This window comes from Jaculus jaculus, chromosome 2 (assembly GCF_020740685.1).
Source record: "Jaculus jaculus isolate mJacJac1 chromosome 2, mJacJac1.mat.Y.cur, whole genome shotgun sequence".
NCBI classification, from domain to species: domain Eukaryota; kingdom Metazoa; phylum Chordata; class Mammalia; order Rodentia; family Dipodidae; genus Jaculus; species Jaculus jaculus.
This window is the reverse complement of record NC_059103.1, coordinates 38,033,009-38,051,883: the sequence shown is the minus strand read 5'-3', so window position 1 is coordinate 38,051,883 and position 18,875 is coordinate 38,033,009. Positions and strand designations below refer to the sequence as shown.

Sequence of the window (18,875 nt, the reverse complement as noted above, 5' to 3'; positions counted from 1 at the left end):
CCTTAGGCTTTTCAGGTAAGTGCCTTAACTACTAAGCAATCTCTGCAGTCCATATCTCTTCTTTTTGATAGTAGGATTTTTTAAAAAATAAAATGATTAATGCTATTGAACTTGAGCCTTAACAATAAGACATTTCTTTAATTGTTCCTTGGAAAGGCCCAGTCTCTAAACATAGTAACATTGGAGGTTAAGACCTCAAAATATGAATTTGTGGGAGGTTCTTCCATATATTGCTCCTGAGATTCCTCATGTGTAACAGGGATAATTATGTAATCCTGCTCCACAGGAGGTATAATGAGACAGTGAGTGTGAAAGCCCTTAAGACACCAAGTATTAACTTTTGTGAGAGCACACTCATAAGAAGAGGATTTGGGTTAAAGCATTCTTAGTGTAGAATATGTTTACAGATAAGGTTGACCCAGGTACTTGGCTAGACCAGGTATCTTCTACTCTTCCAACTTTTAGCTTGTGGTCCTTTATGCTGTGTGACTCAATATTTTTATCTCATTGGTAGGGGCTTGAGTTAATTTTCTCTGACAATGTATATTAAATTTTCTTAAACTTCTGAAAAAGGTCAGTTTGCAAATAAATATTTTCAGCTTTCCAAGCAATGGCTCTTTTGTAGCATGGAGGATTCCTTCAAGTATTTTCTATATAGCTGGTTTTGTCTTCAAATATTCCTTTAGCCTGCTTTTGTTGTGGAATGTCCTTATTTCTCCGTCTATTTGAATGGACAGCTTTGCGGGATAAAGTGACCTTGGTTGACAGTTGTTATCTTTCAGGACTTGTAATACATCACTCAATGCCCTTCTGGCTTTTAAAGTTTGTGTTGAGTAATCTGCTTGCCTTTGTAGGTAACTTGATTTTTCTCTCTAACTGCTTTCATTATATTTTCTTTGGTTTGTATGTTTGATAGTTTATAATATGGCAAGGAGAGGTTCTTTCCAAGTTTTGTCTGGTTGGTGTTCTACAGAATTCCTGTGTCTGCATTGGCATCTTTCCCAATTTGGGGGAAGTTTTCTTCTATGATTTTGTTGAAAATGCCTATCATGCCTTTGGAGTGAAATTCTTGTCCTTCTACTATGCCCTGAATTCTTATGTTTGATCTTTTCATAGTGTCCCAAATAACTTGAAATTCCCATTCTTACTTTCCCATTCGTTTGTCTCTTTGTTAGACTATATTAGATCTGCCAACTGGTCTTCTAGTTTAGATATTCTGTCCTCTCTTTCATCCATTATACTGGTGAGATTTCCTACAGAGGTTTTTATTTCATTGACTGTGTTCTTCATTGCTAGTAATTTTGACTGGTTTTTCTTTATTATTTTTATTTCCTTATTTACATATTGTATTGACCTCTTTATTTCGTTAAATTGGTTTCCTGTGTCTTCTTTAATTCCCTTGATTTCCTCTTTCATTCCTTTGATTTGTTCTCTGACTTACTTGAGCATATTTATAATCATTCTTTGGAAATCTTTCTCAGGCATTCCTCTAACTCATTCTCACTGGAGGTCATTTCTGAAGCATTAATACTTTTTTTCGGATTTATCTCGTCTTGAATTTTGGTGTTTTTTGTGTTGTAATGTATATATTTTTGCATCTTGGATTTATTTAATGCTTGGATTTCCTAGTTAACTGCACTGTTATTAGATGTGTCAATCAGCTGATGTTATATATCTTCAGGGTAGGTGCTTAAGGTGCTAGGTGTGGCTTTAAGACTCTCAGAGTATCTACAAAAGTGACCCTTGATGTTGGGTTTGCCTGCTATGAGAGTATTCAAATAGGCTGAGTGGAATAAAATACAGGCAGATTCCAAAACTTAACTAAACAATATACACATTCAATGAAAAACAGCACAGTGTATTTATGCAAGAATAGGTATTATGACAACCAGAATCTTTAACAAAATCACAGTCCCTTAGGGTTGCCCCACACCCTTAATTCTGTCAACTGGGAAGTTAAGATTTCTGGTTTGTTGAAGGTTCCAAGTTGGCTTGTCCCCAAGTGAGACCCTTCCCTAATGAACAACAGAAGAGGAAACAAAGCCACTATAAATCAGGAAGCAACAAATAACAAGCCCAAAACATAGCTTATTTAAGAATGGCAAATCTGACCGTCCATCAGATTTAACATATAATTTACCCTGATTTGGAAGGTGCAATTAGCACTTCTGATTCAAGTCTATATTCTAGGGTTATTTAGTGGGTACTGACCTGGTGTGATCCCAGTTACCTTTTGGGATGATTTTGGTCTTAGTTATGCTGCACTCCTGCTTGGGTCCCCCTTTAGTGTGCTGTGGGTTCAAGTAGGCTGGCTGAGTCGCTGGATCGCTGCTCTCTCTGCTTACTGGTGCTGGGTGCTAGGATCTCCCTTCCCCAGGTTTCTGGTGCTTGTTGGTGCTTGTGCTGGTGGTGGGGGAGGGGAGGCTGTGGATGGTGGCTCTCCTTCTCCTGCTGGTCCACATGGTCCTCTACCTCATGATCTGCTCTTCCGTTGGTCACTGCGGTCTTCCCTTTGTGTATTGAGTTTGTGAGGAACTCTGGTGTGAGTGGGAAATCCTCTCACCTGGCTTTTCCTGTGGCTCAGGCCTAGTCTTACAGTTGTGGTCCAACAGACCTGGGGCTGCCACTGCTGGCTTCCTATGTGGCTTCTAGATGCTCTGGATCTATCCTACTTTTCTGCTGCTGCTGGTAATTTCTTATATACCTCACTTTCTAGTAGAAGAATGTATTTTGCTGTTTTTGTTGTTGTTGTTTGCTTGTTTTTTTTTTTTTTTTTTTTTGGCTTTTTCTCTCCTAAGCTGCTTTGGCGTGGTTCCTACTCTGCCATCTTAACTACCAATGCCAAGCCCCCAACCTATAAGCCAGCCTCTTTCAGAGTTTTCCAATCTCTAGACTTTCAAAATACCCTGGTGCCATATTTAGATTCAATTTCAAAGCACAGACATCCATGCAGAAGAGGAGGGGGGAAAGTGACTGATGTTCTACCACTTGCTTGTGGGATACTTGCCAAGAATGACTCCAACTTCTTTGAAGATCATAGTAAATGAAAATGCTGCATTTCCCCAAAGACACCCCCTTCATAGCATACAAAGTTTTCATTAAGTACTATATCAGATACAATTCTACCATGGCAGGTTTTAGTTCTGGAAAATAATTTGGTGGTTTAGCAAGAGATGCATGAAAATGTATGCATAGAGTTTTATTCAGGCTTTCTCTCCTTAATATGATACTGGTTAGGAAAACGTTGCAGATGCCTAGATAGTGATGCATGTGCCCCATGGATATGCTTTTCCATTCCCAAAAGTGCATAATGGCTTCTGGGTGGCCAAGGACAGATGAAATATTGTGGCTATACTATTTAAGCTTACAGGTTTAGTCTTGTGGCCATCCTGAGGAAAACTCTGAAGATCACTTATGATTAATATTTATTATTTCCCATGTATACTGTTTCACACAACAACCAATTATATGGTTGTATGTCCATGTCCTAACTTTGAAAGTGTCAATTTGTGTGACAAATATGTGTGAACATCCCAGAGAGTATAGTTGTGACAAACACCTGTGGAGCAACTTTTTTGTGTCTTCATACCTTCATTTTTTCATATACATATTCCATCTAGTGTTAGTTCTGACTTGTACACTGTTTTTGTTCTTTTAACACATGTTTGGTCACCTACCATGAACAGGGTAATTATGAGATTTGAAGATTAGAAAGAATGTCAGAGAGTATTTGAAAAATATCCTGCAGATTTATTTTTGAGGGAGTTGAACGCTTAGGAAAGTGGCATTTCAGTGCAAAAAACAGCATGGCAGAAGTGTGGACTAACTGCTTTAGAATTAGTGAAAAAAGTCATGGAAGTTTAGAAGTTATGTAAAACTCTGGAGGGGAATTATGAACTAGTCTGTGAAGAATGAGTGTGTCTCTGGGAAGACAATGGGAAAGAACATCCTTGTCATCATACCAGAGTATGAGTGTTTCCTACAACACTGCTTACTCAAATCCATACTTATAACTCTTATCTCATTCTGCATCTCCCCTTCCTTTAGATTCCTTTCCTACCTAGGTTGCAAGAGTAACTGGTAGGAGGTTTATGATATATGAAGGAAAGGGTTATAAAGTAAATACATTTTGAAATAGCATCTTCAATGTAAGCAATAAATGCTGTGATGTATGTGGAAGTGGCTAGATTTGGGAATGTTACCTAGAAGGTCATGTTGGTGAAGCATTCTGCCTGTTGCATGCAATGCATTTCAGGGTATAGTTCCTGTAAGTCAGTTAAGGGTTATCTGGTCCCTGGTGGATGAGGTGTACCTTCATCTCTGATGATAAGAAATAGGTTGGTCCTTGGAGGAGAGACTTCATTCGCATCTCCCTCAGCTCTCCTGGATTTCCTGTAATCATTTAGCAGTGGGGAAATTTGGCCAACATGGCAGATGGGTAGGAGCAACACTTCAGCTTGGCCTGAGGTTGAAAATGAAGAATGTTGTCATTGTACTGAGCAGAGATGGGGGAGCAGAAGCCCGCTGAAAGGATATTGTGTGAGCTGCCAAGACTCATGTTAGGCAGGACTAGCAGAGTTCCAGAGGCCTGAGCCAGCCAGGAGCAGAAGGTGCTAAGTAGATACAAGGTTGCCTGAAGACCCCTGGCAGGTAGAAGGAAAAGTATTATCACAAATACCCTTTTCTCTCAATACAGGGGATTTGTTCCTTGCCCAGTCCAGGTATATCAAAAGCTCCTTCCCTTGAAGGTATAATAAAAAAAAAAATAAGATACCAAGTGAACATGATACTCTGTCAACCAGATAAATAGATTTTCAAAGTATTTTCAGATTCTTGGGGGACATTGTGGAGAACTGGGGTTCAATACACCTGGCTCCAGTCCAGCTCATCCCTCCCGAGATGCCTTTGACCTTAAGCAAGTACTGAACTGGCTGAACCTCAATTTCCTAATGTATGAACAAGAAAGGAAAGACTACTAACTCATCTCCAAAATTACTTTCATGTACCAATTCAAAACATTGTGATTATGTGTCAGTGTTTTAAAGAAATTATCAAATTTGAGGTGGTGGGAATACCTAAATCACTGTTAGTAGGAACCAAAACAAACATTTGGAAAGCAATTTTGCTACCTATGTCCAGAGCCTGGAAAAATTCATTCCCACTGACTCTATAATGCTTCTCCTTGAAAACTGCACTCCAAGTGTCTGAAAATCCAGAAAGGAACAATAATAGATGCTCTCTACTATTATTTTTAAGAGGGAAAAATTTCCCAACAATGAAGATTGTATAATTGGCATCAACATGATAGCTTATTTTAGTCATTAAAATGATTATCAAAGCATATAAAATGAGGATTTTTAAGTCATTTAAGCAATAAACAGGGAAATTATTGAAGTAAACAGAAAAGTGTTTGGTATAATATTAAGTTCAGGCAAAAAGATTCCAAGTTATATACAGAATATGATTTCAATTATGTAAAAAGGCATAAGCAGACTGGAAAAATATTAATTTTAAATGTTTTGGGACTATTGATATAATTTCTTTTCACTTTTTTCTCTTCTAATATTCTATAATAAGCTTTCATTACTTTCATTATAATAAAAACTGATATAACTCAAGTTTATGATTATTAGTTGGTCATATATATTAAGAAGCTGTCAGAAAAATGGAAATAACCACAATTATAGAACTTCATTTGTTATATAAAATGAAATTATGCTCCAGATAGCTTAGTGGTTGATGGATTACTAAACTGCACTCACAGCTCTACATTCAAATGATGGTACTTACAGGCCTCCCTGTAGTTCTGTCTTGGAATATTGGGAGTATCATCTATCAAACATATATTCAATGAATACTCAATGGCTACCTAGAACTAAGTGTACGTGATATTTGCAGTAGTATACTGAAACAAAGGATGCTTCACATTAATAACAGATTTCATCTGTGGGCATCTTCACTGAAACTTTGAAGTTGGCCAGTGTGTGGGAATCAGTGGACTGAGGTCCCTATAGCTAGAGAAAACAAATCTATCATGAACATACTAATGTGTTTTATGCAAATAAGCAATTTGGTGGAAATGCATAACAAAAAGATCATAGGCTTAGTGTCATGGTACCTTGTACAAATTATCACTTTTTAAATTAGCTGTGTGACTGGAGAAGTTACTGACTTTCTGTGTGCCACAATTTTCTTCTAATGCGATTTACTTGTGATTATATTACCTATTATTTTGTTTGAGTCAGAGTCTAATGTAGTCCAGGCTAGCCCCAAGTTTGGCATGAAGCTAAGAATGATCTTGAAATGCCTGGTCCTCTTGTCTTTACCTTCCAAGTGCTGGGATTACAGGTGTGTGTCACCAAGTGTGACATTATTTCCTACTTCAGAGACTTGTGGTTTTGTAAAGGGTATGATAATGAGCAACCTATCTTTTCAACAAATGCCTACTGATTGTCCAATATGGGCAATGTGTACTAAAACTGCTGAGAATGAACCACATACTAGACAGACATCTCCCTCTTTCTTTTTTCTAGAATACAGGAACGTTTGTATTGGAGAGAAATCCTTGTCATTGTTCATGTGCCACATCATCCTATCAGTTGCATGACTGCTGTGATTTTCAGCCTATGGGCGCATTAGATCCTGAGGGAGGGAAGGAGGGATTGTAGCTGAGGAAAATGATCCCCTTAAGTATTTTACATACCTTGCACCTTTCTTCCCTTCCTTCCTCCCTCCTTCCCTTCCTTCCCTCTCTCTCCCTCCCTTTTTCTTTCTTCCTCCCTCCCTCCCTCCTTCCTTCCCTTTTTCCCTCCCTTCCTTCCTTCCTTCCTTCCTTCCTTCCTTCCTTCCTTCCTTCCTTCCTTCCTTCCTTCCTTCCTTCCTTCCTTCTTTCTTTCTTTCTTTCTTTCTTTCTTTCTTTCTTTCTTTCTTTCTTTCTTCCCCCCCCCCCCTTTCTTTCTTTCCCCACTGCATCCAATCAACAAGAGAACAGATGTGCTTATGGACTGGGGTAGGGGGAATTGGGTGCTGTGGCCTCTGGGAAATAAGACACTCCAACCCCCTAGTGGCCAGGGACTTCCAGCCCCCTGCCCAGAGTGGGGGAGATGGAGGAAAAGAGCCAAAGAGCTAAGTGCTCCCAGGGAGCTTTGAGATGCAGAGAATAATTGTGTTTCCTTGGCCACAGGAGGAGGTGGAGGAAGAGGCTGGTGAAAGAGAGAGCCTGGTTAATTATGGAGCAGATGCCCAGCAGAACCTTGGGGTGAATGCATTAAGGGTGGGAAGCTGTCATCTCCCCCTCCTCCTCACATTTATTCACAGGCTCCTGTGGCACCCAGTTGGGGCTGCTTTCCTGAGGGTTTGGCCTCAGTTGGAGAGATCTGCAAGTTCAAAGCATTCTCTTTATTTGCAAATAGGATCTCCCTCCTGCCTTGTCTTCATTCTTCCCCACTCTGCCTCCCATGGAGATCCTCACATACCCCACAGGGCTTCCTCTGGCTTCAGACAGCTTGCACAGTTTGGCCTGAATTAGTTTTAGGAAGCACCATCCAGATGTCAGGCAAACAGGAAGAGGGGCTGGCAGGCCTCCTCTGTGTATGCTAGCCTCCCCTCTGCTCTGTGACCTGCCCAGGTCCAAGAGCCAAGATCAGCCAGACATATGAAAATCCAACATCAGACACAAAGCAGATGCCTCAGCCCTGATTACCCTGCTCTGCTACTTGCTTCCTAGGTACTGTGCATTTACACCCTGAGGAGAGTGTGCCCGTTCAGAGCTACCCTGATACACAGCAGAGACCATGCTGCTTCCATTTTGTGTGGATCCACTCTTTGGGTCACGTGGATAGTGAGTCAATAAAATCAGATAGCCCAGCTCTTGAAGGATGTCTGAGATCTCTCGCACAAGCTTCCAGAACAGTAGGTTAAAGTGACACGTATACACACACCTGTATTTGCTAATTCAGTGATAAAATTTTCCTATATAAATGAGGTGCTTGATCCTGAGGGTAATTCCCTCCAGATCACACAAGTGAACTCATGGAAAGGAAACGAAGCACTTCACATGGCACCGGCTACATCACTGTCATGCTGCAATTATCATCCACAGTTCAAGACAGAGGTTGTCAGCGAGACTCAGAAGTGACCTCTTAGGTCACCTAGTACAGTGTCCTGTCCCAAAGACGTCTTTTCAGCTTTGCAAAAGCTGAGATAAAATGCTGAATCTATTCATATGGCACATAAGGAACGAGATAAGTGCCAAAGCTGTGAATTGGCACCTTAAGGGTTGACTCCCACCTGCCAGGGTGCTTGGTTTGGCTCTATCTAATTTATTTATTTAAATATTAGTCAATGTTTAAAATCAAGAGCGTTCACTGAAAGCAAAATATCAGAATCTTGTTGTATTTTCCTTTAAAGGTGGATGATCTGGAAACAGTGGTCCTAGGGGTACACTTGGAACAATGAGCTGGAGAATCCCCCTTGAGACGTGGGTCACCTTTGAGCCCACACAATCCTCGCCACTACTACCTACTACCCCTCCGTCTCTAAGCCATGTACCAGTGCCCCTCCCGCCTTCCCTTACATCTTTATTTCCTTTCTTCCTTCCTCTCTTCCTTCCTCCCTCTCTTCTTCCTTCCTTCTTCCCTTACTTTCACTCCTATTCTCCTTTCTTCTTCCCTCTCCCCCTCTTCCCTCCCTCCCTCTCTTTCTTCCTCTTTACCTTCCTTTCCCTTCCATTCTCATTCCTTCTTCTCTCCCTTCCTCCTCTTTCCCTTCCATTCCCTTTCCTTCCTTCCTCTATTCTTTCTGTCCTTCCTCTTTCCCTTGCTTCCTTTATTCTCTTTATTTCACTCTCCTTTTTAAGAAAAGTGGGACAATGATTAATATTATTGATATTATTTATCCTCTTCTTAATATTATTAACAATATTTATCTTTCAAAATGCCACCCCAGGCATCACGTGCTTCCCCTTTATTACTCTTATATCCATATCACTTATTTCCTGCTGTCTTTCTCTCTAAACTGCATTTTTAGCAGTTAGGAGCTGCCTGACGAGCCTAGTTAGCACTGCCTGACCGTCCACACCCAGCATATTACTAAACTTTTCTTACCGTTCTTCTCCTGATAAGGAGAGTAACAAGCTGCCTTCCAAGCAGACTGGACTACGCAAAGTAATACAGTAAGTGGAGGGTGGATTTCTATGACTCAAACGAAGTTCCACTGGAAGGTGGTGGAAGCAGTATTTTTAGCCATGCTGCACTGTTATAAGGAGCTGAGTGGAGAACAGTGAATGGTCACAAGTCACTCTCTTCCTAGCTGCCTCCGCGGGGGAAGATAACAAATTAGTCCCACCCAGTTTCAGAGTGGAAACTGAGTGCAGCATGGGAGGCAATCATCAGTTAATGTTCCAGTCGATTGGTCATTAGTGTTTGGATGGAGTTGCCTCCTCTGGCATCTTGTGACCTGAGGCAGTTCTGCAATGGAAGTCCCAAGTTCTGCGTGGCTGTCTAAGTTGCTCCTGTCAGTCCCCAGCTAATGTTTGTCATTCTTGGCATCAGTTTGTCACTGTTTCCTTCACTTGTTTTTCCTTGGAGTCCAAACATCACAGGAGGCCAGGCAGAGCGCTGACTCACAGTGAAAGCCTAGGAGAGCTTGCTTCCTGGACCCACCTGAACTCTGTAGAGGATGTGGTTCCCAAAGGGACTTGCTCTGCAGCCTTGAGCACTGAGAGTTCTGCCGTTCTGTGTCCTGAGCTCCCTGACGAGGAAGCTGAGTGGGGAAGAGAAGAGGTAGGTGGGTCTGAACTCAGGTGTGTCATGGGTACCACTCCTAACGTGAGGCTTGAGGGACATGGCTCCAAGGAAGACTGTCTCTGGATATACAACCATCTGCTCTTCCCTGCCTGGAATCATGCCTTGTGTCATTTCTTGTGTTTGATCCTTCTCTCTTCTCTTCAGGCTGAGCTAAACTCCTGGGTAGGGACTTTGGTGGAAGTAAGTAAAAACCATTGTCTATCCATGCACAGACACCTGGCCAAGGGGGCTAGATCACCTGGCTACACAGTGCCTGCCTCCTCAAATCCAAGCTAGACACTTGAGTATGAAGGACCACAGGGTAAGTGACTTACTCCATTTTGATTCTCTGCTTTAGTATGTGTGTGTGTGTATGTATGTATGTATGTAGGTATTTATGTATGTATACATGCATGTAAGTGGGAGTGAATGTGTAGCTGCTCACATACTAAGTGAGCATTCTACCACCAAACTACACCTCCAGACCACTTTGTTGTTTTGTTGAGGTAGGGCTTTACTCTAGCCCAAGCTGACCTGGAATTCACTACATAGAATCAAGGTGGCCCTGAACTCATGGTGATCCTCTTACCTCTGCCTCCCAAGTGCTGGCATATGCCTTTAATCCCAGCACTTGGGAGCATGTTAGTGCTGATGCCAGGTTGAGACAGTCCTCACACTGGTAGAAAGAGGTGGGCTCTGGTAAACTGTGGTGATTGATTGCTGGCAAGGCCAACACATGGACACAGGGTACAGCTGACTGCTGTGTGCCTCTGATGGTTCTCTGCTTTCCTTCCCTCAGGAGTTGGCGTTGTGCATCCAGAGAGATCAGTCATTGAAAATCTGAGCTACCCAGCGAGCTTCTATGGCTTCTCCCAACTGTCAGCAGAAATGCTACCAGGCTGAGTTGCTTTATGGGTTTTGAAACCCACCTGGAGGTCATGCCTAATCTTTTCTGACACAGTAGTGCCTCCCACTATATCCAGGTGGCTCTGTCCTCCCCCAGCTCCTGCTGGTGAAGTGAAGAAGCCAGCAGCTTCACGTGAGGCTTTGTCAGACTTACATGGATACACTCAATTACAGCACTGCTGTCAACACCACTTGTGAAACTGGCCTTGGCTGCTTTGAGCCTGTTTCTGCTGCATGCATCACAAATACTCAATTCTCTGATGAGTTCTCCACCCTGCCTCCACCCTGCAGCTGTTTAATTTGGTTTCTGTGCACTTTCAACCCTTGCCCTGGAAGACACAACATAACACCGTCTATTTCAACTGAAGCTGTAACTCAGGACATGTTTGAAATGTGCATTATTCATGTATTATTCATAGGCATTATTGGAGATCAGTGTGCAAATCAGCTTTATTGGGCACCCGGGAGACTGAAGCAGACTCAGGGGCACTTATAATTTGGGTAGTATCATTTCCTGAAAAGCAGACTCGCTCTACCTTCTAGGGGCAAAATGACAGTTTCATGGAGCTGCCGAGCACAATTGTGCCTTTGAAAGATATCACGGAGCCATTTCATTTGCCACTGGATGGATGCACACACTTCAGCACAACCCTTCACCTGTGTCTGATTTACTTAGTTTTGAAACGTTTTTCAGACCTAGACTTTGGCCCAAACCTTGTAGATAGAAGTCATGGGGAAAATGTAGTCTAAATAAAATAAAATAAAATAAAATAAAATAAAATAAAATAAAATAAAATAAAATAAAATAATAAAATAAAATAAAAAAATAAAAAAATATAAACTCAAAACTCTGTAGCATGAAGCACTTTCCTGACCCAAGACCACATTGGTAACAAAAACAGGTAGGGTAATGAACTTGTGTGGTAGGCTAAGATAGCCGTGGTGCTCTGTACCCTTTTCTGAATCTTTTCTCTCTGCTCCAAGTTCTCCACCTTTTAACGTGGAGAAAGTGATGTACACACCAGGCAGTGGAAGTTTACCTTGCTCTCTGTGCTGCCAGGAACACTTGCAGTTGGAAGAGTTTGTGTGCCCCCTCTATTGCTGTTGAGACAGACCATGGGTTGTGGTCCTTGGGTGGGTGACATTTGGGAACACAGGTCTTCTCAGGGCTTCAAAATCAGGCCACAGAAATAGGTTCTTCTCAGTCTTCGGGTAGAGCAGGTTCTGTGGAACCTTTGCAGACCTCAGGTTCTGTGTTTTCTGCAGCAGTATTCTGCATGCCTCTGTAGACCTTGGTGGTGGAGTAGGCTTTTGAAAATCTCACCACTATGGGCTTCTATACAGACATGCACTAGGGATATTCTTTTATCGTTGTGTGTACATGTATGTGTAGAGTATGTCTGTAGTAGGCAGTGTATGCATGTGGCTATGCAAATGCACACACCCCATGAAGAGGCATGCAAAGGCTGGAGGAGAACACTGAACATCCTTCTGTTATTGCTCACCTGTGTATTTCTTTGAGATAGGGGTTCTCCTTCAACTTGGAGCTGCTGTCAGTTAGGGAGCCCCAGTGATTCCCTGGTCTTTGCCCCTCTCTGTTCCACCTTAGACTGTGGTCACAGATCTCCATGGCCATGGCCAGTTTTTAAAAATATACTATTTATTTACTTGACAGAAAAAGAGGGAGAGAGAATGGGCATGCCAGGGCCTCCAGCCACTGCAAATGAGTTCCAGAAGTGTGTGCCCCCTTGTACATTTGGCTAATGTGGGTCCTTGGGAATCTAACCTGGGTCCTTTGGCTTTGCAGGCAAATGCTTTAACTGCTAATCCATCCTTCCAGCCTCCCCCCCCCACTGTCAGTTTTTAAGGGAGTGCTGAGGAGTTAAATTTAGCTGTCTCTGCCCCAAGGGGACCTCATGCTTCAGCAGGAAGCACTCTTAACACTAAGCCATCCTTCCAGGCTGGATCTAAAAACACTTTTGAGGCTATCTTGTCCTAAGAGTCCAAATTATCAGTATAAAAGCAATTGCTTATGCCATGGGTTTGTCGTGTGTAGAGTTTATATACTCCTGCAGTGGATCCTGGCTTGGTTCTGGGTATAGAAATTCCTATGTGGAAAGTTTTGAATGTGGGGTGCTGTAGGAAAATAAATTGGCTATCTGTACACATGTGGCTCCTTACACTAACACCCCAAATGATTACAGCCTGATAAACCACAATGATTAGCTTTATTAATGTGTTTATTTAGTCAGGAATTGCCGGATATTGGTCTAAAAGTCAAGATTCAGTGGGATAAGGATAGGATAGAAGGAAAGGTAAGAGTATATGGGAGAATGAGATAAAAGAACCAAGTTTAACACTAATGAAGATGGCTGGATTACAAGCCAAAGAAGCTGATTGAAGGCTGTGGTCATTGTGGGAAGAGGCTGTTGATCAGTAAAGGCAGAAGACACCCTTTGATAAAGGCACAGAAGGAATGTGCTGTTTAGGGAAACAGTTAGTGAAATAATTTCATACTGGACTTGTTAAATGCATGGATTCTTATAGGAAATACATTTGGACAAGGAAACTAAATATGAACATGAATTGCTAAGAGGCTGGGGTGTCATCCTGAAGGACAGGGTGTTGCTGAAGATTTCAAATGGGACTGTGCATGCTACAAATATCACTGTGGAAATAGTATGGCAGGGACTAGGGAAAAGTGAGATGAGAGCTAATAGGGCCAATCATAATCTTGTAGTCCATGTGAGAAAGTACTTTGGGGTGGGAGGAACAATTGAACTCGAGTCACTGGAGAGGAAGAAGAGGCAGAACTTGTGACTGAGGTGTGACAGCCACAGGGCAGTGCTCAAACTTCCAGTGAGGGTGACTTCATGGCGGGTCATCCTGAGACAAGGACCCTGAGAAGGACCCATGAGGACAAGACCTGGGTGGAAAACTAAGTATGAGAAGCAACAGAAAGCGCAGTCCACGTGTATTAAGGAAGGGGCATTCTTAAACATGTGAAGTGCTCACCCTAGGCTCCATGGAGCAGTGCTCTTCCATCATTGATGGCCCTTCATGGGGAACAAGGGCTTTGATTCATAGAATGATGACCTTGAGGCTTCAGGAGTCATGATCAAAGCTAGAATATTCAACTACGTTCATTAAAACAGGAAAGTGAACTCCAGCATTTGAATCTGAATTTATTCCAACTCTGTGTGCTGCCCACTTTGGAAAAAGAGTTGAGATAGTTCATAGACTTTTGTGTGTTAGAATAAATCATGCAGGGATAGCAGATGAGTAGAAGCTTTTTAGGTACTGGAGTTAAATGCCACCATTTGGTCATAAGAACCCCCAAATAGAAGTCTTGCATTCTTTCTATTAAAGCAAAACATATTAATGTAATTCATTTTGGATAGTATGAAACATGTGGGCTTATATGTTATAAAATATATTTCTTTTTTTGTTGTTTTATTTTTTGGTTTTTTGAAGTAGGTTTCAGAGTAGAATGACCTGGAATCCACTGTGTTCTTGGGGTGGCCTAGAACTTATGGTGATCCTCTTCCCTCTGCCTCCCAAGTTCTGGGATTAAAGGTGTGTGCCACCACACCTGACTCTGCAATGAAATTTTGAAAAAATTCATAAATGGTAACTTCTGGTAAGGTAATTCCAGTCTTGAAGTCATTATAGGTTTAAATTGGGACTTTTGGTCTACCTCCCCAAGAGTAAACAGTCATTCTTTAAGCAATCTTTAAGGATCTCTTTTTTTGTTCCAGGGCCAGACCACCATCTCTTGTTTTACCCAGACTGCTGCCCTGGCATCTTGATGACTTTCCCCCTTCACGGTTTGGTCTGCTACACATCTTGTGTTAGTCCTGCCTGCTTCTCAATGCAGGGGTGACAGTCCTCACCACTGCTTCAGTTCTCAACATCTCCATATGGGATGCCTAAGAGCACCTTCAACCTGTCTAGTGGTCAGCTACTGATTTCCACACTCAGCCTTTCTCTTCCTGCCAACCTCTCACCCTCAGTAATTGGCACTTTCACCCCCCCCCCCAGTTTCTTATTTCAGCAAATACTATTGGCTTTGCCTTCAAAACATTCCCAGACCCCAACCATCTCTCACAACCCTTCCCTCAGCACATCTTCCATGATTTATCACCTACATTGTAGTAACAGCCACCTCCCAGGTTTCCACCATCTGTCCTTGGCCCTTACAGAAGGCTCACAGCACAATTGCATGAGCAATCCTGCTAACACGTAAGTTAGATATTTCCCTCTGCTCAGAACACTTGGGCAGCTCCACCATGCTCAGAGTAAATCTGATATCTTTACCGACCTCATGGCCATCTTCATTTAGCCTTTGGTTTTCTTCCTGGTTTTACTAACAGTTGCCCTCACTCACTGGTTCTCCTCAAGTGGCAGTCTTTGAATTGTGTGTTTGTGTGTGTGCAGGTGCATTTGAGTGTGAGTATGTGCATGTCAGAGGCCAGAGGTCCATCATGGGTGCCATTCCTCAGGAAGTCATCCATTCTTTTGCAATAAGGTCTCTCTCTCACTGGCCTGGATCTTGCCCAGTAGGATAGGCTGATTCACCAGTGAGCCCCAGGAATCTGCCAGTCCCTACCTTCTCAGTGTTGGGATTACAAGTGCTCACCATTTCAGCTTATTTTAACTTGGGTTTTGGGGATCCAATTTAGGTCCTCATGCTACATGGCAAACACTTTGCTGACTGTGAGCTCCAGCCTTTGAATCTTGTTTTGTTTTGTTTTTCAAGGTGGGGTCTCGCTCTAGCTCAGGCTGGTCTTGGATTCATTATGTAGTCTCAGGCTGGCCTTGAACTCACAGTGGTCCTCCTACCTCAGCTTCCCAAGTGCTGGGATTAAAGGCGTGAACCACCACACATGGTCCAGCCTTTGAATCTTATACCTCAAATTCCATCTAACTCCTGCAGGAGTCCCCTGCCCTGCTCTCCAATCTTGGCTCAACTATTTCCTGTATTATTTCCACCTGCACGAAGCTTTCTTATGCTTTAAAATACAATCTGAGCTAACCTATTCCATAAATTAACTTTGACATTCTCCTAACCTTACTGTTTTCCAAGCCCAGGTGTTATTTTGATCACCGTTTATGGTACTTTGATTGTAAATGTCCCCCTCAGCCTCATGTGTTTATCATTAAGCTTTCTCCTTAGTCCCCACCTAGTGGAACATTTGAGAGGTGAGCTCACTACAGGAGGTGTGTCCTGGGCTAGGTGCGTAGACCTCGAAACTGATCAGTCTAGCTCAGTGTGTGTTGAGAGGCAGCTCACCCTTACTGTTCTTTCTCTCTCCGCTGAGGATGAGTGATGTAAACTAGTTTCCTTTTTCCTCCATGATGAAGCTTCCCCTTCAAAGGTGAAAGACTAAAATAAACCTTTTCCTCCCTTCAGCCACCTTTGGTCAGGTGTTTTGCCTCAGCAACAAGGAGATAGCTGCAACGCTGCATTGTCCTGTAACTCACGGGAAAGGGCCTGGCTTCTCTTGTGTGAACAACACATCTGGCTTGGTGCTAGCTGACTACTAAGAGGGTGCTTTCCTTGATACGAAGGATCCTTTTTCTGGTTCTTATCTCCTGAAGAACATCAGTTGGCTCCCTCTAAATAAATGTCTTGTTTTCTTTAGTTTGCATTTGCCTACATATCAGTCAGCTTAAGAAAAGGATTCAGGTGACAGGGGAATTGACATGTTTGGCTTTCTGAATTATACTGATCGTCACACACCCAGCGATGAGGGAGAGTAAGCTACCAGCACGAACAACGTGTGTGTGAAGCTCACATGCATAATGTTAGTGAAAGAATCCATGACTTGAAGGATCATAGTACTTAGTTCTATTAGTTTGACATTCTAGAAAATGCAAAACTAGAAGGATGGGGAATAAATTAGCACTTTCTAGGGACTGTCAGTGAAGGAGAAGCTGATGCCAAGTGGGTAGTGCCAAGGAATATAGAGACTGTGGAACTATTCTCGGATGATTGTGGTAGAAGACCTATGATTTGATGCCTTTGCTGACATTCATAGAATCGTATACGCAAAACAATGAATTTTACGGTTGCTAAAGTTCAGAAACTGCACAACAAGCAGAATCCTGCCTAACACACCTAGGTGTTTAACAAATGTGTCCACTCTAAAAGGAAAAAGGGCCTCTCTGCCGCCTGGTCACATGGTGAGGGTGGGGTGCGGGGGGCTCTCTAGCCTGCGGCCCGCGTCTAGCTGCCCGGGACCGAGCCCGGGTGTATGGCGCTGCAGGATCCGGCTCCCGGGCCCTGATAAAGGGCGTCCCTGCAGCTCTTGGCCCGGCGTAAGGGTATCCCCTGATCCGAGAATGGCTACCTGTCGATGTGAGCCAGTGGCTGAAATTGGTGTTGGTGCTTATGGGATGGTGTACAAGGCCCATGATCCCCACAGTGGACTCTTTGTGGCACTCGAGAGTGTGAGAGTCCCCAATGGAGGAGGAGCAAGCGGGGGCCTTCCCATCAGCACAGTTCGCCAGGTGGCCTTACTGAGGCGGCTGGAGGCTTTTGAGCATCCCAATGTTGGTCGGCTCATGGATGTGTGTGCCACTTCTCAAACTGACAGGGAGATCAAGGTGACTCCAGTGTTTGAGCATATAGACCAAGATCTAAGGACATATCTAGACAAGGCACCCCCACTGGGCTTGCCAGCTGAGACCATCAAGGATCTGATGTGTCAGTTTCTAAGAGGCCTAGATTTCCTTCATGCCAATTGCATCGTTCACTGTGACCTGAAGCCAGAGAACATTCTGGTGACAAGTAGTGGGACAGTCAAGCTGGCTGACTTTGGCCTGGCCAGAATCTATAGCTACCAGATGGCCCTTACACCTGTGGTTGTTACTCTCTGGTACCGAGCTCCTGAAGTTCTTCTGTAGTCTACATATGCAGCGCCTGTGGATGTGTGGAGTGTTGGCTGTATCTTTACAGAGATGTTCCGTCGAAAGCCTCTCTTCTGTGAAAACTCTGAAGCTGACCAGTTGGGCAAAATTTTTGATCTGATTGGGTTGCCCCCCAGAAGATGACCGGCCTCCAGATGTGTCTCTACCCCGAGGAGCCTTTTCCCCAAGAGGGCCTGGCCCAGTGCAGTCGGTAGACCGGGAGATGGCGGAGTCTGGAGCACAGCTGCTGCTGGAAATGCTGACTTTCAGCCCACATAGGCGAACCTCTGCCTTCCGAGCCCTGCAGCACCCTGACCTGCATAAGGAAGAAGGCAATCGGGAGTGGGCAGTAGAGAAGCTGCCGTGAGTCCAGAAAACCCCACCGAGAAGCCTTCCTCTGAAGCTGTAGCCATGCCGCCAGTTTTTTTTAAAGACTATATTTTACTGCCTTAAATGACATTCCCGCCTCTTTTTGAAGCTGATCCTCCTGCCCTGTTCCTGTATACCAAGGAATACATCTTTTTTCCTTCCCCTCCCTACCTATGGTAACGTATCAGGAGTCTTTTTTATACAGGAAAACAAAATGAGACAAATAAAAAAAAATAAAAGGAAAAAGGTCTTCCTTGTAGAAAATGAATACATACCAACTGCAAAATTTTATTTGAGTATTATTGAACAAAATATAAGCTTTTCTGCAAAAAGATTTTCTGGATTATGAAGTAGCCTATTGCATTTATGCTTTGAAAGGATATCCGATTATTTCATTAAAGATCACATGAAAACATAGCATCTAGCTACTAATTCCTAATTAAATTAATTTACAATGAAATGTGTCTATTAGTTTTCTAAAAGAGTTATGATGTCCAAAGAAATATATTTTATTGTGATTATACATGTACAAAAATAGAACAGAAATAGGAATAGTTGTTTTCCTGTTATCTCCAGGTAACAAATGGTAGGGGAGTTGGCGTGGAGTCTGACTCCCGTGAGTCACTGTTGTGGCCATTCATGAGCTTTAGTTCTTGCAATAACCCCAGGTGTGGGACCTGTAGCCCCAAGGCTCCTGCCCCATCACGGCCTCAGTTTTATCGCTGTGGTGAGGAAAAGCTGGTCTTCCAGAGTTACCAAGGTGGAGCCTGGGTCCGAGCCACGCCTTTCTTGGCTGCCCGGAGCAAACAGCCTCTTTCCTGCCAGGAAGACAGATGCTGTCTCCTTGATCGCCTCACCTCGCGGCTTGTCTGCAACCGCAGCTGCTGCGCGGAAACGCTCTGA

At 43.1% G+C, this 18,875-nt stretch overlaps 1 pseudogene; it reads left to right on the top strand.

Moving 5' to 3' along the window:
- The first annotated feature begins 17,011 nt into the window (after window positions 1-17,011).
- LOC101612904 lies at window positions 17,012-18,875 on the top strand (annotated as a pseudogene).